Raw genomic sequence first — 22,351 nt, 5'->3', positions numbered from 1 at the left:
CCACCTACCTATACTAGGGGCAATTGCTAATGGCCAATTTACCTATCAACCTGCAAGTCTTTGGCATGTGGGAGGAAACTGACGCAGACACAGGGAGAACTTGCAAACTCCACACAGGCAGTACCCAGAATTGAACCCGGGTCGCTGGAGCTGTGAGGCTGCGATGCTAACCACTGCGCCACTGTGCCGCCACTATGTCTTAAAGTAGGAGAGAGGTAGCGAGGAAGAGAGGCTCACAGAGGGTATTCAGGAGCCTAGAGCCGAGGCATCTGTAGGCACAATCACCAATGGTGGAGCAATTAAAAATGGGGATGCACAAGAGGCCGGATTTTATTTTTTAATTTATTTGTTCATGGGGTGTAGGCTTTGTTGGTAAGGCCAGCATATTTATAGCCTATCAGTAACTGCCCTTGAGAATTGGGAAGGGCAAAGATCTTGGATTGCTGTAGAGTTGGAGGAGGTTACGGAAATAGGGTTTTATGCTGCACCGCTGCCTTCAGAAGTCTATAGGATTGCTGCTTTACTTTGGCTGTGTGGTGAAGTTTCCAGTCTAGGCTGTTGGAGATGGTAGAGTGGATAAGGCAGTGGTTGATCCAGGAGTCGGTACCTGTCACAGTCCGTGTGATGTGAACATCTCTGAACATCTCAGCACCTCACTCGACCAATGATATAGTCAGGTAGGTGCCAGTTTTTGGACCATGGGTGTTGCCATGAGGTCTTGTGTTTGTCTCACTGGCGGAACAGGGTGTGAGATATGACGAGGTCATGCTCAAGGCTTTTCCTCAGGAGAAGAAATCCGTTGTAGTATGCTTTCCCTACTCCTTCCTTGCCAATCACCAGCTTCAAGAGGTTCACATCCTTCTTAACTCTGGTGCTGAGGTTTCTGAGGAGGATCAGTTTATTGTCTGCTGGGTCTGGGCTAGGTGTTGCTCAAGTTTGATGTAGAATCCCTCTTTGGCCTCGCCTGTTGCCTCAAGAGTAGGAGCATATGCACTGATGACAATGGCATGCCGGTTTCCTGTTAGGGAGAGCAAGGCAGTCATGAGGCGCTCACTTATCCCACAGGGGGAGCCGCCAAGGCACCAGACAAGCTCATTTTTGATGGTGAAGCCCACCCCATGGAAGCATCATTCCTCTTCTGGGAGACTCTTCCAGAAAAAGATATTGAGAGGCACCACAGACATGAACTTCACTGTGCGGCAAATCCGAGAAAAATGCAGGGAACAACGCCAACCACTGTACATGGCCTTTTTTTTTTACCTCACAAAGGTCTTCGACTCTTGTCAACCACAAAGGCTTATGGAGAATCCTGCTCAAACATGGCAGCCCTCAGAAGTTTCTCACCATCCTCTGCCTACTCCATGATGGCTTGCAAGCCATGATGCTCACCAACAGGACCACCACAGATCGGGGTCAAGCAAGGTCGCACCAACTCTCTTCTCCATGTTCCTCGCCGCAATGTACACCTCCAGCAAACTACTCTCAGGCGTGGAGACAATCTACACAACAATTGGGAAACTGTCCAACATACGCTGCCTTTAGTCCAAAACCAAAATCACTCCAACCTCAGTCGTCGAGCTTCCATATGCAGTTGATGCTTGCATGTGCACTCACTCTGAGACTGAGCTCCAGATTATTGTCGACTCCTTCTCCAACGCATATAAGAAATTGTTTTTTTCCTAAACACTCGGAAAACCAAGGTCCTCTTCCAACCAGCTGTCACAGCACAATACCTCTCCCCCAAGATCAATGGCAAGATCCTAGAAAATATGGACCATTTTCCGTTACTCGGGAGCCTCCTCTTGGAGAAGGCAGACATAGACGACAAGGTTCATCATTGCCTCCAATGTGCCAGCTCAGCCTTTGGCTGACTGAGGTAGAGTCTGCTGGTCACGCATTGGATTTATCAGTCATCTCAGAACCCACCGAACTGGAGTGGAAGCAAGCCATCCTCGATCCCGAGGGACTGCCTAAGAAGAAGAAGACAGAGATAGGGAGGGGTAAAGTCATAGAGGGATTTTGAAAACTGGGATCATAATCTTACTATAAAATAGTGGCGTTTTAGTCATTGAGCCATCAAGCTTTTAATCCAATGCCATTAAATTCTGTGTTGATGAGGTACTCTGATGTTAACCCGACCAGCGTTCAGTCTTTGCTGACAAAACTGTCGAATGTAGGACCTTCCTGGAGAACAATGGCAAGCCTGTGTTCCTTAAACCTCCTCTCACCTGCCCTCTCCATCCTCAACTTGAACAAGTGCGAGGAGGTCATGGACATTTTCCTGTACCAACAGTATACAGACCATCCATTTAGATGCTTCTGCCAGGGGGTGGAATCTGGAGCCAATGTGATGGAAGACAAACTGACTGTTGTAAGTTTACAGTTTCTCCTTCATCCAAGTAACACCTGAGGACATGAAATCATTGCTGTAGATACTTCCAATGAACTTCTTTGGGCAGACTTGGCCCTTCACTGGGATGGCAAGCTATTTCTCTGGCCCTGGCTCCTTATCAGCCTGTGTCCAAGTACTTGCTCAAACATGAGAAAGCAACAGAGAGGACAGTTCACAGAGCTCTCTAGTACTGCTGTCATGAGGGAGAGCTAGTTCCTTAGAGCATTCTCCTGCTATCTGCCCAGAAGTGAGGCCTGGCTACTGAAGGCCACTGGGCTTCAGGTGACTAGAACTAATGAAAATCGCTAAGGTTCCTCACCCTCTGAGACAGAGGGTACCTGATATCCTTCAAATCTTCCAAGGCCCTGCTCCGGAGAGATCAGAAATCTGGCACTCATTGATTCCTCCATTCGGTCATCCAAGGCCTGCACGCCATTAGGAACATAGGAATAGGCCATTCAGCCCTTGGGCCTGGACCTCCATTCAATTAACTAATGGCTGATCTGCATCTTTACTTCATTAATAAACTGTTGGAGGTATTTAGTGGTTTTGGGACTTCTCTATCACATGGAGATGGATAGAGAGTTTATGCCACCTGCACTGGTTCCAAAATGCATTGCATTGATGAGTAACTCTCTCTGATGGTGCACATATCATGGGACAACATGGAGCCTCCATTGGTAAGTGATTCTCTGACAATGCTCTTCTTTTCATTGCAGGACCCCCAAGAGCATGTTCCAAATATAGAAGCGGGCTGTGAAATGAATGGAATTAAAATTGAGAGGGCTCTATAAAGGGTAGGTGATCTGCTCCACCAGATTACCAGTCAAGCAATGAAGGTGAAACTCTACCTCATCATTTGAAGGTAACTTGTCCCATTACTACACACTTTTGCCTCCCACCATCATACATTTTGTCATTTAATCTTTCCTGTATCCCACCCTATCATGGACCTTTCCTTTAGTTTCACCACCACCATCATCGACCTAAAACGTTGGTTTGAATTTTCCCTCTGGGGGTGGGAATCAGAGGTCGGGACAGTTTGCAGGTTCCAAACATGACTTCAGGGTGGGGTTGGGGTTAACAGTCACTTACTGGCATTTTCACGAGGGCGCCTCCTTAATTGACATGGAGACATGTTCCCTGTCCAATTCAGGATGGTAAACGGACTTTCAAAGTTGAAGGGCTATTCAGAGACCTTTCAGCTTGAGAGGAGCAGCAGGCTGCAGTAAAGGGTAAGGAACTGAGAGGTCTCATCAACATAGAGGTTCCCCCACCAACTTTTTTTAAAATTTAAATAAAAAATGGAAAAAGCAGATGGATCACCACTGTAAGGTTGGGGAGTGGGGTAGACTCCCTCTCTAGTGCAGCCTTTGGCTGCACCTGCACCAAGGCAAGCAGGGAGATCTTGTACCAGGAGCACTGGAACCCAGCCTGCTGCTGGGTGCCCACCTCCAGGCAATTAAACTGTCCCCTGGTCACATTGGGAAGCCGGTGGCAAACTGGCTTCATTACCCCTGGTTGCCAAGGCTCTTAATGAGCCTAATTGGCTGCCCGCTCTGCCAGCCCCAAGCATGCCTCGGCAATAATGGCCAGCGCCAGGAATGGGGTATGGAAACCGGCATATTGGTTGGTGCTGGTATTTTCGGACCCTGTCCACCTCCGTTCCCAGCCTCGGCGGGGCCTGAAAATTCAGCCCTTTAACTCTGTTTCTCTCTCCGCAGATGCTGCCTGACTTGCTGAGCACTTCCAGCGCTTTCTGTTTTCATTTAAAAGTAAACATTTAAGCTTCTAAAGTTTTTTGTGGAAAAATGGTCAAGAGATCCTGAAACAGGTCCACCATACAAACAATCCGTTTCAGTCAGCTATATTGTAGGAAACATAATCTTGGAGCAATAAGAACACCATCTGTGGCTAGGGATTCCCCAGTTGGTGAGAAAATGTGATCTGATTTGTGCACTGACTGGTTCTTGTGTTACTATCACTGATGAGGCATGAAGGGAAAAACTGCCACTTGAAAGAGGAAAGTGAAAGTCTGGACCCAGAGAGAGGGAAGATCTTGGAATACCACGAGCTACACAGGAAGGGAACTGGAGAGCGGGTGTAGGTGATCAGGAACCAGAAAGAGGGGCACAGGAATACTGAATCCAGGGAGAAAGGGGTGTGGGAGGCATGGAGCTAGAGAGAGGACAGTGAGAATCAATTAAACTGGGAGGAAGGATGGAATTACATTTATATAGCTCCCATCACAATCTTAGGTTGCCCCAAAGAGCTCTACCAGCCAATGAGTGCTTTTTGCAGTGTAGTCACCGGTTGTAATGTAGGGAAACAAACAGCCAATTTGCAAAAGCTCCCACAAACAGCAGTGTGATGAATGGTGCTGGGGAGTACACTCTAAACAGGAGAGAGGAACTAAGCCAAGAGTAGTAAATGTAGTCCCAAACAATAAGTCCACTCCCAAACGGTGAGCTGTTGTACAATGCATAATGTACAACACATGCACATTTGACCCCTAAATTTCCAGTAACTGGCCAATTAAAGAAAATCAGCCTCAGCCGCAAAGTCTACCATTAAGTTTTGGCTTTCACATTTTACAGAGACAGATGGTTTCTGTTGAAATCTGAATTATTAATGTAATGAAGAGGATAAATGATAAGTAGTCATTATAAACAAGCAGTTTTTTAAAAAAGGTTTCACTGTCCCTCTGCAGTAGGAATAGCAAACATTTCCAACATTGCAATGGTAACTAAACTTCAAAAGTGGCTCATTGACTGTAATGTGCTTAGGGACGTCCTGTGACCATGAAAGATGCGATATAAATGCAAGTCTTTCTTTAATACGAACATACAAAGTAGCAGCAGGAGTAGGCTATTCGGCCCCTCGAGCCTGCTCTGTCACTCTATAAGATTATGGCTGATCTGTTTGTGAACTCAACTCCACTTTCCTGCCTACCTCCTGATACCCTTTAACTCCCTTGTTTGTCAAGAATCTGTCTATCTCTGCCTTAAAAACATTCAATGACCCTGCTTCCACTGCTGTCCAGGGAAGAGAGTTCCACAGACTCACGACCCTCTTCGAGAAAAAATTTCTCCTCATCTCTGATTTTTTAACTGTGCTCCCTAGTTTTCATTTCTCCCACAAGGGGAAACATGCTTTCAACAACCACCCTGTCGAGTCTCCTCAGGAACTTATATATTTCAATAAGATCACCTCTCATCCTTCTAAACTCCAAAGAATACAGACACAACCTGTCCAACCTTTCTTCATAAGACAACCCTCTCATCCCAGGAATCAGTCTATTTCTATTGAAAACTCAGAATTCAAATTAATGCTCTGGACTCCAAGGGTTAAATTATGAGGAGAGATTATACAAACTAGGGTTTAAAAAGTTAAGGGGTGATTTGATCAAAGTTTTCAAGGTATTAAGAGGAGCAGAAAGGAAGAATAAAGAGAAACTATTTTCGCTGGTAAGACAGGCTAGGACTAGGGGGCGTAGTCAAAAAATTAGAGCTGGCATTTCAAGAGTGAAATTGTCAAACACTTGTACGTACAAAATTGGTAGAAGTTTGGAACTCTTTTCTGCAAACAACAGATGATGCTAGATCAATTGTTAACTTTAAAACTGAGATTGATATATTTTGTTAACCAAAGGTATTAAGGGATGTGGGGCAAAGGCAGATATATGGAGTTAGGTCTTAGATCAGCCATGATCTCATTGAATAGCAGAACAGGCTCAAAGGGCTAAATGACCTCCTCCTGTCCCTAAGAGCTGGAATTAGTTCATAAAATAAGAGAAAAAAACTTATATATTGACTTTTCACATCCTAAAACACTTACAACCAATGAATTACTTTTCAATTATAGCAGCCAAATGTGCACACAGCAGGTTTCCACAACTAGCAATGAGATAATGACCAGTTAATTCGATTTGGTGGTGTTGGATGACGGATTAAGTTTTGGCTAAGACACTGGGAACTCCTCAACTTTGCTAAAAACAGTTAAATTATCAGGAAAAATTGCATATTTATTCCTTCAAGTATAGAAGATTAAGGGATGATCTACTTGAGGTGCTTAAGATGATCAGAATTGCTGCCAGAATGGATAGAGAGAAGCTCATTCCATTGCTGGGGAGTCCAGAACAAGGACACATAACCTTAGATGCCAATACGAAAGCAAAATACTGCAGATGCTGGAAAACTGAAATCACTGCAGCAGCTTTTTCGGGAGCAGAGAGTGCGAGCGAGTGAGCAGCTGGGAAGGTCAGTTTAAAGTAAACTTAATTTCCTTTTGTTTTCGGCGGAGACCAGGGGGCTGCTGGGTAAGTAAAACCCTATATATTTGGGCCGTTTCAAATAACTTGCCTTTCACTGCAGCAGCTTTTTCGGGAGCAGAGAGTGCGAGCGAGTAAGCAGCTGGGAAGGTCAGTTTAAAGTAAACTTAATTTCCTTTTGTTTTCGGCGGAGACCAGGGGGCTGCTGGGTAAGTAAAACCCTATATATTTGGGCCGTTTCTGAACCCGAGACACTACACCTGTAGTGTCTCCCACCCGCCCTCCTCCTCTAACCAAAAAAAAAGGACTCGGTGGTGTGTAGATAAGGTAAGGCTTTTTCTATTTCTCTTTTTTTTATCGTGTGATTGGTAAAAAACTTTTCGTTCCTTTTTCATTTAACTAAGTTTAAGCTTAAGATTAAAAATTGCAGGAGATCTCAGACCCGTGACATGCTCCTCTTGCTCAATGTGGGAGCTCAGGGACACGGCTGATGCCCTGACTCCTTCACGTGCAGGAAGTGTGTCCAGCTGCAGCTCTTGTTAGACCGCATGACGGCTCTGGAACTGCAGATGGACTCACTTTGGAGCATCCGCGATGCTGAGGAGGTCGTGGATAGCACGTTTAGCGAATTGGTAACACCGCAGATTAGGATTGCTGAGGGAGAAAGGGAATGGGTGACCAAAAGGCAGAGAAAGAGCAGGAAGGCAGCGCAGGTGTCCCCTGCGGTCATCTCCCTCCACAACAGGTATACCGTTTTGGATACTGTTGAGGGAGATGGCTCACCAGGGGAAGGCAGTAGTAGCCAGGTTCATGGCACCGTGGCTGGCTCTGCTGTTCAGAAGGGCGGGAAAAAGAGTGGAAGGGCTATAGTCATAGGGGATTCGATTGTAAGGGGAGTAGATAGGCGGTTCTGTGGTCGAAAACGAGACTCCCGAATGGTATGTTGCCTCCCAGGTGCACGGGTCAGGGATGTCTCAGATCGGCTGCAGAACATTCTGAAGGGGGAGGGTGAACAGCCAGTTGTCGTTGTGCACATAGGCACCAATGATATAGGTAAAAAGCGGGATGAGGTCCTACAAGCATAATTTAGGGAGTTAGGAGCCAAGTTAAAAAGTAGGACCTCAGAGGTAGTAATCTCAGGATTGCTACCAGTGCCACGTGATAGTCAGAGTAGAAATGAAAGAATAGTCAGGATGAATGCGTGGCTTGAGAGATGGTGCAGGAGGGAGGGGTTCAGATTTTGGGACATTGGGACCGGTTCTGGGGGAGGTGGGACTATTACAAATTGGACGGTCTACACCTGGGCCGGACTGGAACCAATGTCCTTGGGGGTGCTTTTGCTAACGCTGTTGGGGAGGGTTTAAACTAATGTGGCAGGGGGATGGGAACCAAATGAGGTCAGTAGAGAGTAAGGATGTAGTAACTAAAGCCTGTAAGGAACTAGATAATGAAGTCAGCGTGACTAAGGGAAAGAGTAGGCAGGGAGCAGATGATGAAAGCAAAGGAACTGGTGGTCTGAGGTGTATTTGTTTTAATGCAAGAAGTGTAGTAGGTAAGGCAGATGAACTTAGGGCTTGGATTAGTACCTGGGAGTATGATGTTATTGCTATTACTGAGACTTGGTTAAGGGAAGGGCATGATTGGCAACTAAATATCCCACGATACCGATGCTTCAGGCGGGATAGAGAGGGAGGTAAAAGGGGTGGAGCAGTTGCATTACTGGTCAAAGAGGATATCACAGCTGTGCTGAAGGAAGACACTATGGAGGACTCGAGCTGTGAGGCAATATGGGCAGAACTCAGAAATAGGAAGGGTGCGGTAACAATGTTGGGGCTGTACTGCAGGCCTCCCAACAGCGAGCGTGAGATAGAGGTACAAATATGTAAACAGATTATGGAAAGCTGTAGGAGCAACAGGGTGGTGGTGATAGGAGATTTTAATTTTCCCAACATTGACTGGGATTCACTTAATGTTAGAGGTCCAGATGGAGCAGAATTTGTAAGGAGCATCCAGGAGGGTTTTCTAGTGCAGTCTGTAAATAGTCCAACTCGGGAAGGGGCCATACTGGACCTGGTGTTGGGAAATGAGCCGGGCCAGGTGGTTGACGTTTCAGTAGGGGACTACTTTGGGAATAGTGATCACAATTCCGTAAGTTTTAGAATACTCATGGACAAAGACGAGAGTGGTCCTAAAGGAAGAGTGCTAAATTGGGGGAAGGCCAGCTATACCAAAATTCGGCAGGAGCTGGGAAATGTAGATTGGGAGCAGCTGTTTGAAGGTAAATCCACATTTGATCTGTGGGAGGCTTTTAAAGAGAGGTTGATTAGCGTGCAGGAGAGACATGTTCCTGTGAAAATGAGGGGTAGAAATGGCAAGATTAGGGAACCATGGATGACAGGTGAAATTGTGAGACGAGCTAAGAGGAAAAAGGAAGCATACATAAGGTCTAGGCGGCTGAAGAAAGACGAAGCTTTGAAAGAATATCGGGATTGTAGGCACAATCTGAAACGAGGAATTAAGAGGGCTAAAAGGGGTCATGAAATATCTTTAGCAAACGGGGTTAAGGAAAATCCCAAAGCCTTTTATTCATATATAAGGAGCAAGAGGGTAACTAGAGAAAGGATTGGCCCACTCAAGGACAAAGGAGGAAAGTTATGCGTGGAGTCAGAGAAAATGGGACATGACGGATGTTGAGGTTAGGGACAGATGTTTGATTACTCTAGGTCAAGTCGGCATAAGGAGGGAGGAAGTGTTGGGTATTCTAAAAGGCATTAAGGTGGACAAGTCCTCAGGTCCGGATGGAATCTATCCCAGGTTACTGTGGGAAGCGAGAGAGGAATTAGTTGGGGCCTTAACAGATATCTTTGCAACATCCTTAAACACGGGTGAGGTCCCGGAGGACTGGAGAATTGCTAATGTTGTCCCCTTGTTTAAGAAGGGTAGCAGGGATAATCCAGGTAATTATAGACCGGTGAGCCTGACGTCAGTGGTAGGGAAGCTGCTGGAGAAGATACTGAGGGATAGGATCTATTCCCATCTGGAAGAAAATGGGCTTATCAGTGATAGGCAACATGGTTTTGTGCAGGGAAGGTCATGTCTTACCAACTTAATAGAATTCTTTGAGGAAGTGACAAAGTTGATTGATGAGGGAAGGGCTGTAGATGTCATATACATGGACTTCAGTAAGGCGTTTGATAAGGTTCCCCATGGTAGGCTGATGGAGAAAGTGAAGGCGCATGGGGTCCAAGGTGTACTAGCTAGATGGATAAAGAACTGGCTGGGCAACAGGGGACAGAGAGCAGCAGTGGAAGGGAGTTTCTCAAAATGGAGAGGTGTGACCAGTGGTGTTCCACAGGGATCCGTGCTGGGACCACTGTTGTTTGTGATATACATAAATGATTTGGAGGAAAGTATATGTGGTCTGATTAGCAAGTTTGCAGACGACACTAAGATTGGTGGAGTAGCAGATAGTGAAGGGGACTGTCAGAGAATACAGCAGAATATAGATAGACTGGAGAGTTGGGCAGAGAAATGGCAGATGGAGTTCAATCAGGGCAAATGCGAGGTGATGCATTTTGGAAGATCCAATTCAAGAGTGAACTATACAGTAAATGGAAAAGTCCTGGGGAAAATTGATGTACAGAGAGATTTGGGTGTTCAGGTCCATTGTTCCCTGAAGGTGGCAACGCAGGTCAATAGAGTGGTCAAGAAGGCATACGGCATGCTTTCCTTCATCGGACGGGGTATTGAGTACAAGAGTTGGCAGGTCATGTTACAGTTGTATAGGACTTTGGTTCGGCCACATTTGGAATACTGCGTGCAGTTCTGGTCGCCACATTACCAAAAGGATGTGGATGCTTTGGAGAGGGTGCAGAGGAGATTCACCAGGATGTTGCCTGGTATGGAGGGTGCTAGCTATGAAGAGAGGTTGAGTAGATTAGGATTATTTTCATTAGAAAGACGGAGGTTGAGGGGGGACCTGATTGAGGTGTACAAAATCATGAGAGGTATAGACAGAGTGGATAGCAAGAAGCTTTTTCCCAGAGTGGGGGATTCAATTACAAGGGGACACGAGTTCAAAGTGAAAGGGGAAAAGTTTAGGGGGCATATGCGTGGAAATTTCTTTACGCAGAGGGTGGTGGGTGCATGGAACGCATTGCCAGCGGAGGTGGTAGACGCGGGCACGATGGCGTCTTTTAAGATGTATCTAGACAGATACATGAATGGGCAGGAAGTAAAGAGATACAGACCCTTAGAAAATAGGCGACAGGTTTAGATAGAGGATTTGGATCGGTGTAGGCTTGGAGGGCCGAAGGGCCTGTTCCTGTGCTGTAATTTTCTTTGTTCTTTGTTCTAAAACAGAAAATGCTGGAAATACTCAGCAGGTCAACTCAAGTTAATAGGTCATCGGCTTGAAACGTTAACTCTGTTTCTCTCTGTACAGATGGTTCCTGGCCTATTGAATAATTCCAACATTTTCTGTTTTTAATATACATTAAAATTAGAGGCTGGCCATTTAGGGATAGTGGAAATTTGGAACTCTCATCTCCTGAGGCTGTCAATTGAAAATGTCAAAACAGATTTTTTTATATCTATATATATATATTTATTCATTCATGGGATGTGGACATTGAGGTAAGGCCAGCATTTATTTTCCACCCCTAACTGCCCTTGGGAAGGTGGTGGTGAGCTGTCTTCTTGAGCCGTTGCAGTCTGTGTAGTGTAGGTATGCCCACAGTGCTGTTAAGAAGAAAGTTGAATCATTTTGACCCGGCGACAGTGAAGGAACATTTCCAAGTCAGGATGGTGTGTAATTTGGAGGGAAACTTGAAGGTGGTGGTGTTCCCATGCATCTGCTGGCCTTGTTCTTCCAGACGGTGGAGGTCGCGGGTTTTGGAGGTGCTATCAAAGAAGCCTTGGCGAATTGCTGCGGTGCATCTTATAGATGCTGAATACAGCTGCCACTGTGCACTGGGAGTGAAGGGAGAGAATGTTTAAGGTGGTGGATGGAATGCCAACAAGTTAGAATCATTGATAGGTTTTTGTTCAGCAAGAGTATTAAGGGCTAAGGAACAAAGGCAGGTAGATGGAGTTAATATACAAACCAACCATAATCTAATTGATGGTAGAACAGGCTCAAGAGGCTGAATGGCCTCCTTCTGTTCCAATGTCCTTCCTAAGTAGCATTATGGGATCTTTTACTGCCTAGCGGAACGGAACGACAGGAGTTCAGTTAAAAGACAGAACTCCTGTAGAGTTTAGAACACATACCCAAATCCATCATGGAGCTTAAACTTTCTGATTGAAGTGGCAAGTGGGAAAAGACTGAGCCAAGCTGACATGCTTTGTTTGCAGTGGTATCCACAACAGCACTCCCACTCACAAGTGTAACAGCACAGTTCATCAGGACCCAGCACTAAATCCTTAACTCGGTGACATTATTTTGACATTAAAACATGGATTCAATGTCAGACTGGAAGTATTGCGTTTAAATACAGATCAAAAGTTTAAAAATAATAACTCTTTCAGAAATTCAAGTAATGGTTTCAGATTACAAAAATTAAGTCAGAAGCATGATACACCTCATTAGAATGGAAGTTATGGGTTAAGTAAGCAGACTTTTTAGCTTTGGCAATGAACTGAAGGACACGTTGGCAAAATGCACAAATCTCAAACATAATTAAAGGTTAGATCCTAAGTTTTCCAATGTAGGTCACGAGACAGAATCACAGAATCACAGAATTGTTACAGCACAGAAGGAGGCCATTCAGCCCATCGTGTCTTCACAGGCTCTTCAGGTGAGCAATTCACTTAGTGCCATTCCCTCGCCTTCTCCCCATGACCCTGCACATTCTTCCTTTTCAGATAATTATCTAATTCTCTTTTGAATGCCTCGATTGAACCTTCCTCCACCATAATCGTAGGCAGTGCATTCCAGACCTTAACCACTCGCTGCGTGAAAAAGTTTTTTCTCATGTCTCCAATGCGTCTTTTGTCAATTAACTTAAATCTGTGCTCTCTTGTTCTTAATCCTTTCATGAGTGGGAACAGGATTTCCCTATCCAGTCTGTCGAGATCCCTCATAATTTTGAATGCCTCTATCAAATCTCCTCTCAGCCTTCTCTTCTCCAAGGTAAACAGTCCCAACTTCTCTAATCTATCTTTGTAAATGAAGTTCCTCAAACCTGATACAATTCTCAATGAAAGTTTTTAACTCCTGGACCTTGTCTCCATGTTAGAAGTCCAACTCCCACCTGTGGGTGTACCTACGTCACACAGGCTGCAGCAGTTCAAGAAGGCGGCTCACCACCAGCTTCTCAAGTGCAATTAGTGATGGGCATCAAATGCTGGCCTTGCCAGTAACACCAATATCCCATGAATGAATAAAAAAAAGTGCTCTTTCTCATTTCAACCAGTGCATTCTCATCAGTTGCTAGCCCACATCTCCAGGGATGTAATATTTAAACTGCCACTCTTATACCTGGTAAAAGTCTTGGATAATTTTAACTCTCTTCATCCTGTACATGATGTTTCGACTGAAGTGGGAGCAATGCACTGTCAATTCAGGCCCATCACTCCACAGGTTGCAGCATATTATTAAAGATTTCCCACTCAACCTGAAAACAGCCAAATTAAACACACTAGTAACCCCAGAATAAAATAGATCAAGCCAGGTATCTTTAGACAGCAACAAATTAACTATTTATTAATACTAAATCCTAAACACCATTAAGATAAACCTATGTCGAAAGACATTATAGCTTCTTATTTTAACCTAATTCCCCTATTCACACACATACACTCAAAAATCAACAGCTAACCATTTAAAAAAAATGATGTTTTAAAAATTGGCGGTTTCTTAAGAATAAATAAATAACTGGGTTGTAAGTTTTTGTGGGTTATGTTCTTGAAGGGTGAGGTATCCTAATGTAATAATAATCAAATGCCACTCAAAATCTCCATGTGGATTTGATGAAACAGTCCTTCAATAGATCGACATTCAAAGCACTTCGGCTGCAGAAGGCATCAAACAGTTCTTTAAACAAGGAGCATAGCAATGAATCCACTCGGATTTTAAAAACAGTAGTTTCTCAGTTGAAACTTCACTCCAAATTCCAGAAAACAGAATCAGGCAAGAAAGATTCAACCTTGAAGCAAAGACTCCTTAGATTGGAAATAAAGAAAAAAAGGAATTTTGCTACCTCCAGGAATACGAATGTTCTCTTCAAAAGGGAATTTTTCTCCTTGGACAATTAACACAGCCTGTGGCTCATTGTAGAATTTCCGCTGAGAGAATTCTTTTCTTTCACAGCAAGCATACTTTGCTGGTGTCTCTCAAAACTGGTTTTAGCTGGTTTTTACACACAGTTAAATTGAAACATTACACCATGTGACCTCCTCACTCTCCTGCTATTGCCGAGGTAACAGGTGCAGCTGGCACACTGTGCCTCTTAGTTTTTAAAGGCAAATTGTTTTAATACGAGGAGAAAATAAATACATTTCCGTGACAATGACAAAAACAGCTTGCAATTCTACAGCTCCTTTAATGTAGTAAAATGTCCCAAGCAGTTTCACAGGAGCAATTATCAAACAGAATTTGACACCGAGCCTCACAATGAGATAGTTATGGCAGGTGGCCAAAAGCTTGGTGATAGAATTTAAATTTTAAGGAGCATCTTAAAGGAGGAGAGAGTAGTTTGTTGTTGACTATTCACGGAGCCTTTCAAGCTCTCTATCTTGCTTGCCAATGCCTTCTAACAGCCTTCTCAGTTTGAACATAATTGACTGAGGAGATACTTTTTATAGAAAAAGTGAGTGATCAAAAGAAATTGAAGTTTGTCTCTCTTGAAGACAAAATGAGCTGCCAATCAAGGTCCTGTTGAAAGCAAGCCCACAGGATGTCTGTGTTTGAAGTGAAAGGAATTTCACACTCCGTTGGCTACATGACCAGACAGAATGAATATATTCTGAGGCTATTGAATCAAAAGAGGCTGGGCTATTTCAGTCGGAGAACCATGTATTAACCCCTTATAGACCATGATGAAGAAAGAAACCGTATACCACGGTATATTATAGACTGGAATATTTCATTTTCATAGCAGAGATATGAGATCATTTCCCATCTGTCAGTTCTAGTGGATGTTAAAAGTACGTGGCATCATTGAAGAATAGCAGGTGTTCTCCTGGTGCCTTGGTTAATTAGCTTCCCCTCAACCAAAGCTACCAGATTAATTGTTTATTCACTTCAATGCTCTTTCCTTCCTCAATCCAAAATGGCCATCACATTTGCTTACCGCACAATGACTGCATTTCAAACAATTCACTGCGTGTGAACCACTTGCAGAGATATATAATAAGGTATTACATTATTTTAAGATCTTCCCTCCTTGTTTGTCATTTGCTTTCGATACTGAGCGCCAGCTTACAACTTCAGATGGTTCAGCTCTGATCGTTGACATCATCCAGAAAGCACGTTTATGCAAAGTTATATATAGTGCAAAGGTGAAATGAGAGGAATTATAAAAAGGGTTCATTAAATGAACCTTAAAATAATTAGACGTAAACAAAGACCTTGGATGTTCTATTACACAACAAACAGCATATACCGGTACCATCCAAACTATCAAATTTTGTGCATTTGTTAGTCATATTTGTTGTGTCAGCTTGACTCTCTCCTCTAAGTCATAAAGTTTTTGTTATAAGTATAAACTGTAATCCAGGATTTGAGCACATGACCTCGGTTGACAATTCAATCGTGTGCTGCAGTTTTGGAGGTAATGGGGGTTAAATTCAACATTGGCAGATCAGCAATCCAATCCCCCAGCACATGTCAATCGGGCCAGCAGGAGTTCGGCGGTAGCTGGGAGCACTGTAGTCTCTCAGTCAGAAGGTTATGGGTTCTGGCCCCATTTCAGAGACTTGAACACAGGCTGGGTCAAGTTTGGAATGTAACAGTGACTTCACAATGCACACTGTTATTAATGTGAAAAGCAGCCAAGACATTTCAGGACATTAAGAGATATGCTGTGAGTTGCAAGTCGCCAGAATTTGCTGTTTGATTTCCACCACCCTGCCATTTGCACCTTGCCCATGGCCTCCTAATATTCAGAACTAGCTGGATTTGCACAATAATTGCCCATAAAGCACACCACAAAATGTTAAGTCTGATAAGTAACAGTGTACTTTTTTTTTAGCAACATGTTAATTTGTAATTCATTGTCAATCCATCTCTCTGACTCAGGAATTGAGCAATTTAGAACAAATAACAAAGAACAAAGATAATTACAGCACAGGAACAGGCCCTTCGGCCCTCCAAGCCTGCGCCGATCCAGATCCTCTCTCTAAACATGTCGCCTATTTTCTAAGCTTCTGTATCTCTTTTCTTCCTGCCCATTCATGTATCTGTCCAGATACATCTTAAAAGACTCCATCGTGCCCGCATCTACCACCTCCGCTGGCAATGCGTTCCAGGTGCCCACCACCCTCTGCGTAAAGAACTTTCCACGCATATCCCCCCTAAACTTTTCCCCTTTCACTTTGAACTCGTGTCCTCTAGTAATTGAAACCCCCACTCTGGGAAAAAGCTTCTTGCTATCCACCCTGTCTATACCTCTCATGATTTTGTACACCTCAATCAGGTCCCCCCTCAACCTCTGTCTTTCTAATGAAAATAATCCTAATCTACTCAACCTCTCTTCATAGCTAGCGCCCTCCATACCAGGCAACATCCTGGTGAACCTCCTCTGCACCCTCTCCAAAGCATCCACATCCTTTTGATAATGTGGCGACCAGAACTGTACGCAGTATTCCAAATGTGGCCGAACCAAAGTCCTATACAACTGTAACATGACCTGCCAACTCTTGTACTCAATGCCCCGTCCGATGAAGGAAAGCATGCCGTATGCCTTCTTGACCACTCTATTTACCTGCGTTGCCACCTTCAGGGAACAATGGACCTGAACACCCAAATCTCTCTGGACATCAATTTTCCCCAGGACTTTTCCATTTACTGTATAGTTCACTCTTGAATTGGATCTTCCAAAATGCATCACCTCGCATTTGCCCTGATTGAACTCCATCTGCCATTTCTCTGCCCAACTCTCTAATCTATCTATATTCTGCTGTATTCTCTGACAGTCCCCTTCACTATCTGCTACTCCACCAATCTTAGTGTCATCTGCAAATTTGCTAATCAGTCCACCTATACTTTCCTCCAAATCATTAATGTATATCACAAACAACAGTGGTCCCAGCACGGATCCCTGTGGAACACCACTGGTCACACGTCTCCATTTTGAGAAACTCCCTTCTACTGCTACTCTCTGTCTCCTGTTGCCCAGCCAGTTCTTTATCCATCTAGCTAGTACACCTTGGACCCCAAGCGCCTTCACTTTCTCCATCAGCCTGCCATGGGGAACCTTATCAAACGCCTTACTGAAGTCCATGTATATGACATCGACAGCCCTTCCGTCATCAATCAACTTTGTCACAATGGAGTCTCATTCCTTCTGGGTGTAAAGTTTTATTAGGCATTTGAAAAATAGTCATTTGGCAGGACAGAACTTGAGTATTGCTGAAAACAGAGACATTTTGTCAAAGCTTTTCATCTTGCACTCATCAGGACAACTCACAAGAATGCCAATGTAAGGGGAAGCAACAATTTTGTACTATATGAGAAGAGAGTGCTGATTGGTTGGCAAGTGGACTCCGATTGTAGAGGTGTTGCCATGGAGAACTCACCAGTTTATAGTGACTGACAGTTAACTGCCAAGCTTTGTTTGAAATGTAAACCAGGCAGCTTGACTCTGATTGGTCAAGGCATTGCACCGAGGAATGAACCAGCGAATGGCTGTCACTTATTTTGTTTTGCTGAAACAGGTGCAATGTGTGTACATGTTCTTTCTGCCTGCATAGTACAGGGCCCTGTGTATTAATATATGTAGCTTCCAGTACACGCAAATGCGCCACACTGCGAGCCCAACTGACAATCTTAAATTGGTTGTCAGCATAATTCTTAGCACACTGAGAATTATTTAGCAAATGTTGTCCAATCGCGGAATCGCATCTAATGTTGGACACTGTGTTTTGAGTTTGCAAGCATAGGCTGGTTGGGCACAGCCCTGTACCTTGCCCGTTTCGAACAGTGGAGGGATATGTTGTTTGGTACGATCTGCCAGTCTTTGAGACGTACGGCCTATATACCTAGCATCACACTGGCATTGAAATTCATATGTCACATTACTCATTTGTGTGAAAGGCAGGACGTCTTTTTGGCTTGTCGGCAGCATCCTATTAGTGGCGAACACCACACGTGTTGCTACTGCATAGTAGCAGCGTGAAACAGCTAGCTTTACCTGTTGCTCAACTTTTTGGGATACATTACCCTTCCAGGGTAATCTGAGGTAGACTGGGCACTTTTCAGGGATGAAACTGTTGCCCTTAGGCCCGTTCATAAGTTTGCACAATATACAGCGAGAAATGATCTGATCAGGGTAGCCATTGTCATGCAGGGTGTCTTTGATTTGCCCTATTTCAGCATCAAGCTTGCATGGTGAGCAAATGGCTCGGGCCCTATTTACGAGGTTGCCAATAAGGCCAATCTTATAGCGCATGGAACTGTAAGAATCCCAACGTGTGTATTGACAAGTGAAGGTAGGTTTGCAGTAGACCGTGATAGAGAATCCCTGAGCAGATTTCTCAACTAGTACGTCAAGGAAAGGGAGCTCATTTGTCTTCTCCATTTCAAAGGTGAATTTGAGCGCAGGATGGAGCCCATTAAAACGCGTAAGGAAATTATTACATGCAGCTGCGGATTCAAATATAGCAAACGTATCATCTCATTTGACATTGCTAACCTATTCACCAATGTACCACTTAAGGAAGCCATAGATATTTGCTCTGCAACACTATATCATGGCGAACTAGACCCACCGCCATTGCGTGAATCAGTATTCATTGAATCTATGAACTCGGCAACTCGCGCAGTTCAGTTTTAATGACACCACGTTCGCCCAATTAGATGGGGTTGCTATGGGATCCCCTCTAGGCCCAGCTCTCACAAACATCTTTGTTGGGTTCCATGAGAAACGTGTCTTTGATGGAATGACACCTAACCTCTAACCTTTTGCATATTTCCGATATGTAGACAATACATTGCTATATTTGAATCTGCAGCTGCATGCAGTACTTTTTATTTTTTCACAGGATGTGGGTGTCACTGGAATGGCCAGAATTTGCTGCCCATCCCTAATTGTTCTTGAACTGAGTGGCTTGTTAGGCCATTTCAGAGGGCAGTTACGAGTCAATCACATTGCTGTGGGTCTTGAGTCAAATGTCGGCCAGACCAGGTAAGGACAGCAGATTTCCTTCCCTAAAGGACATTAGTAAACTACATGGAAACTAGCTTTTAATTCCAGAGTTTTTTAAATTTCTTAATTGAACTTAAATTCCTGATGCCATAGTGGGATTTGAACCTATGTCCCCAGGGCATTAGTCTGGGCCTTTGGATTACTAGTCCAGTGACATTACCACTACACCACCATCTCCCACTGAGGACATGTTGCACTGTTGGAAGCAAAGGTCTGCAAAGGAAACCCGACCAAGCCCGAATGCTAGACCCGGAACCCGACAAATGCCATCGGGACCCATCGGGGTCGGGTCGGGTAGCAGGCCTTTACCCATGTACTGAAGTGACCCCAAAGGGATCCGACGACACGTGTCAGGTTCTGGCTGGGTCATGTCTGGCTTCTGGCTCTGGCATTCGGACTGGGGTCGGGTTTCCTTTGCACACTGTTAGTTGGAAGTGCCATCTTTTGGATGAAATGTTATACAGAGGCCCTATTCGCCATCTCAGGTGGATGTAAAAGATCCCATGGCACATACTTGAGAAGCAAGGGGTTTCCCCACCATTGCCTTGGTCAATATTAATTCCTAAACTGAAAGGCAGCAACTCTGACAGTGCAGCACTCCTTTAGTACTGCACTCGGAGAGTCACCCTTGATTTTTGTGTTTATTTCCTGGAGTCGGACATGAACCCACGACCTTTAACACTGAGAAGAGGGCTACAAACTGAACCATGGCTGGTGCTACCTCAATGAGAAATCACATACAGAAAGCAAAATAAAGACAGACAGGGAAAGAAAGATGAGACTAAGAGAGGGAGAAAAAAGGGACAGAAAAAAACAGAATTTTTTAAAAACGTCCAACATTAATTAAAATAATTTCCACGTCTAACTGCACATTTGCAGCTGCTGGAACTTGCTGTCTGATTTACATGCTAACAACACTGAGTGGTGATAGCCATTATTTTATACCATCAAATCTGAACCACAGCAAAGTACAGTCGGCAGCACCATGTTATACTCTGGTCTGAAAGTAGCTGCATTAAACCAGAGTTGAAGAGGAGACTTGATGTCCTCAGGGAAGTGCAGGAAATGAGATGACTTTGTTACATTTTTAAGCAGACTGCCTCGCTATCAGACACTTCCACGATTGAGAACAGCCAGGGCTCCATGGAGACAAGTATGAGCATTCAGATTATTGTTGCATACTAATGCTAGCAACCACTGTAAGCAAAGTATTATAAACATGTGTGAATCTGAGGTCAAACAGTCTCAGGATGCTTCTACAGGAAAGACATGTCTTGGAAGGAAGTGGTTTTCATTAAGCAAGCGCAGCCGGTTGATGCAAAGTTGTCAATGCCAAATGGAAAATAACAATCCCTAATCCCTTCAGGTTCAGAAGACGTTGCAAGTGTGTCTCTAACCATGAAGGAAGTATTCCTGTCACAGTTTTTCTTTTACTGTATTGCCATATATACTCACATATTATGTAAGAAATTACTAACGATATTTGTGTGTTAAAAAAGTGGGGTGGTCTTACACCTAATTCTAAACTGACACGGAAGACCAGCACAGGATGAAGTGTAACGGGAGGCGTCTGTGTGATAAAGTGAAGCTGGAGTATGGTGCTATGGAGATTGAAGGTTGACTACTGGAATCACTGTCTGTATCCAGCCCGAGCAACCCTCTGAGACCCCGGTGCTTCTCCAATTCTGATTTCTTGAGCATCCCTAATTTTAATCGCTCCATCATTGATGGTCGTGCCTTCAGTGTCTAGACCCTAGGTCTAGAATTCCCTTCCGAAAATTCTCCACATCTCTCTCTTCCTTTGAAGCAGTCCTTAAAAACTACCTCTTTGAACAAGGCTTTTGGTCACCTGTCCTAATATCTCCTTATGTGGCTCGGTGTCAAATTCTGTCTGATTATGCTCCTGTGAACCACCTTGGGATGTACTACTACATTAAAGGCACAATATAAATGCAAACTTTTGTTGTTGTATTTCTGCTGCTATGACATTTCTCCCACAGAAGAAGTTGAGCAGGAGACAGAAAATAAAAACAATTTTTTAAAAAACCTCCAATATTAATTACAATAATTTCCGCCCTTAACTGTGCATATATGCGACAGCTGGGAGTTGCACAGTGCAGCCAGTAAAGTCAGCAAGTATAGTGCAAAGTTTCTAGTCAATGGGGGAGCTTTAACTTGTGCATGATCGTCCCATGGAATGCACAGTCTTGCCACCCAGGCGAGAGGCCTGGCCTATTTTAATGGCCAGATCTCATTAAAATAGATGTGACATGCTGCCTGCCCAAAACAGGTGTCCAGATGTAGCTCAATAGGCGAATATTAGGAGGACAAAAGGCTGACCAGCCGGCACTCTTTAGCAGTGGGGGCAGGAGGTAGGAGTGGCGGGACAGGTTCAAAGGAGGATTATTTTTTATTCATTCTTCAGACGTGAATGTCTCTGGCTAGGACAGCATTTATTGCCCATCCCTAACTGCTCATGAGAAGGTGGTGGTGAGCCACCTTCTTGAACCGCCGTAGTCCTTGTGGTGTACGTACACCCATAGTGCTTTTGGGAAGGGCATTTCAGGATTTTTACCCAGCGACAGTGAGGGAACGGCAATATAGTTCCAAGTCAGGATGGTGTGTAGCTTGGAGGGGAACTTGCAGGTAGTGGTGTTCCCATGCCCCTATTGCTCTTGTATTTCTAGGTGCTGGAGGTCGCACGTTTGGAAGGTGCTGTCGAAGAAGCCTTGATGAGCTGCTGCAATGCATTTTATAGATGATACACACTGCTGCCACTGTGTGCCGGTGGTGGAGGGACTGAATGTTTAAGGTGGCCAATCAAGTGGACAGCTTTGTCTTGGATGGCATTGAGCTCCTTGAATGTCGTTGGGACTGCACTCATCCAGGCAATTGGAGAGTATTCCATCACATTCCTGACTTGTGCCATGTTGATGGTGGATTGGCTTTGGGAAGTCAGGAGATGAGTTACTCACTACAGAATTCCCAGCCTCTGACCTGCTCTTGTAGCCACAGTATTTATATGGCTGGTCCAGTTCAGTTTATAATCAATGGTTACCCCGAGGATTGTGATAGTGGGGGGATTCAGCCATGGTAATACCGTTGAATGTCAAGCAGAGATAGTCATTGCTTGACACCTGTGTTGCGTGAATGTCACTTGCCACTTATCTGCCCAAGCTTGAATGTTGTCCAGGTCTCATTGCATACAGGCACAGTCTGTTTCAGTACCTGAGGAGTCGTCAATGGTACTGAACACTGTGCAAACATCAGCGAACATCCCTACTTCTGACCTTCTATTGGAGGGAAGGTCATTGATAAAGC

The sequence above is a fragment of the Heterodontus francisci genome, chromosome 11, assembly GCF_036365525.1.
Source record: "Heterodontus francisci isolate sHetFra1 chromosome 11, sHetFra1.hap1, whole genome shotgun sequence".
Lineage (NCBI taxonomy): Eukaryota > Metazoa > Chordata > Chondrichthyes > Heterodontiformes > Heterodontidae > Heterodontus > Heterodontus francisci.
Note: the sequence above shows the minus strand (reverse complement) of the source record.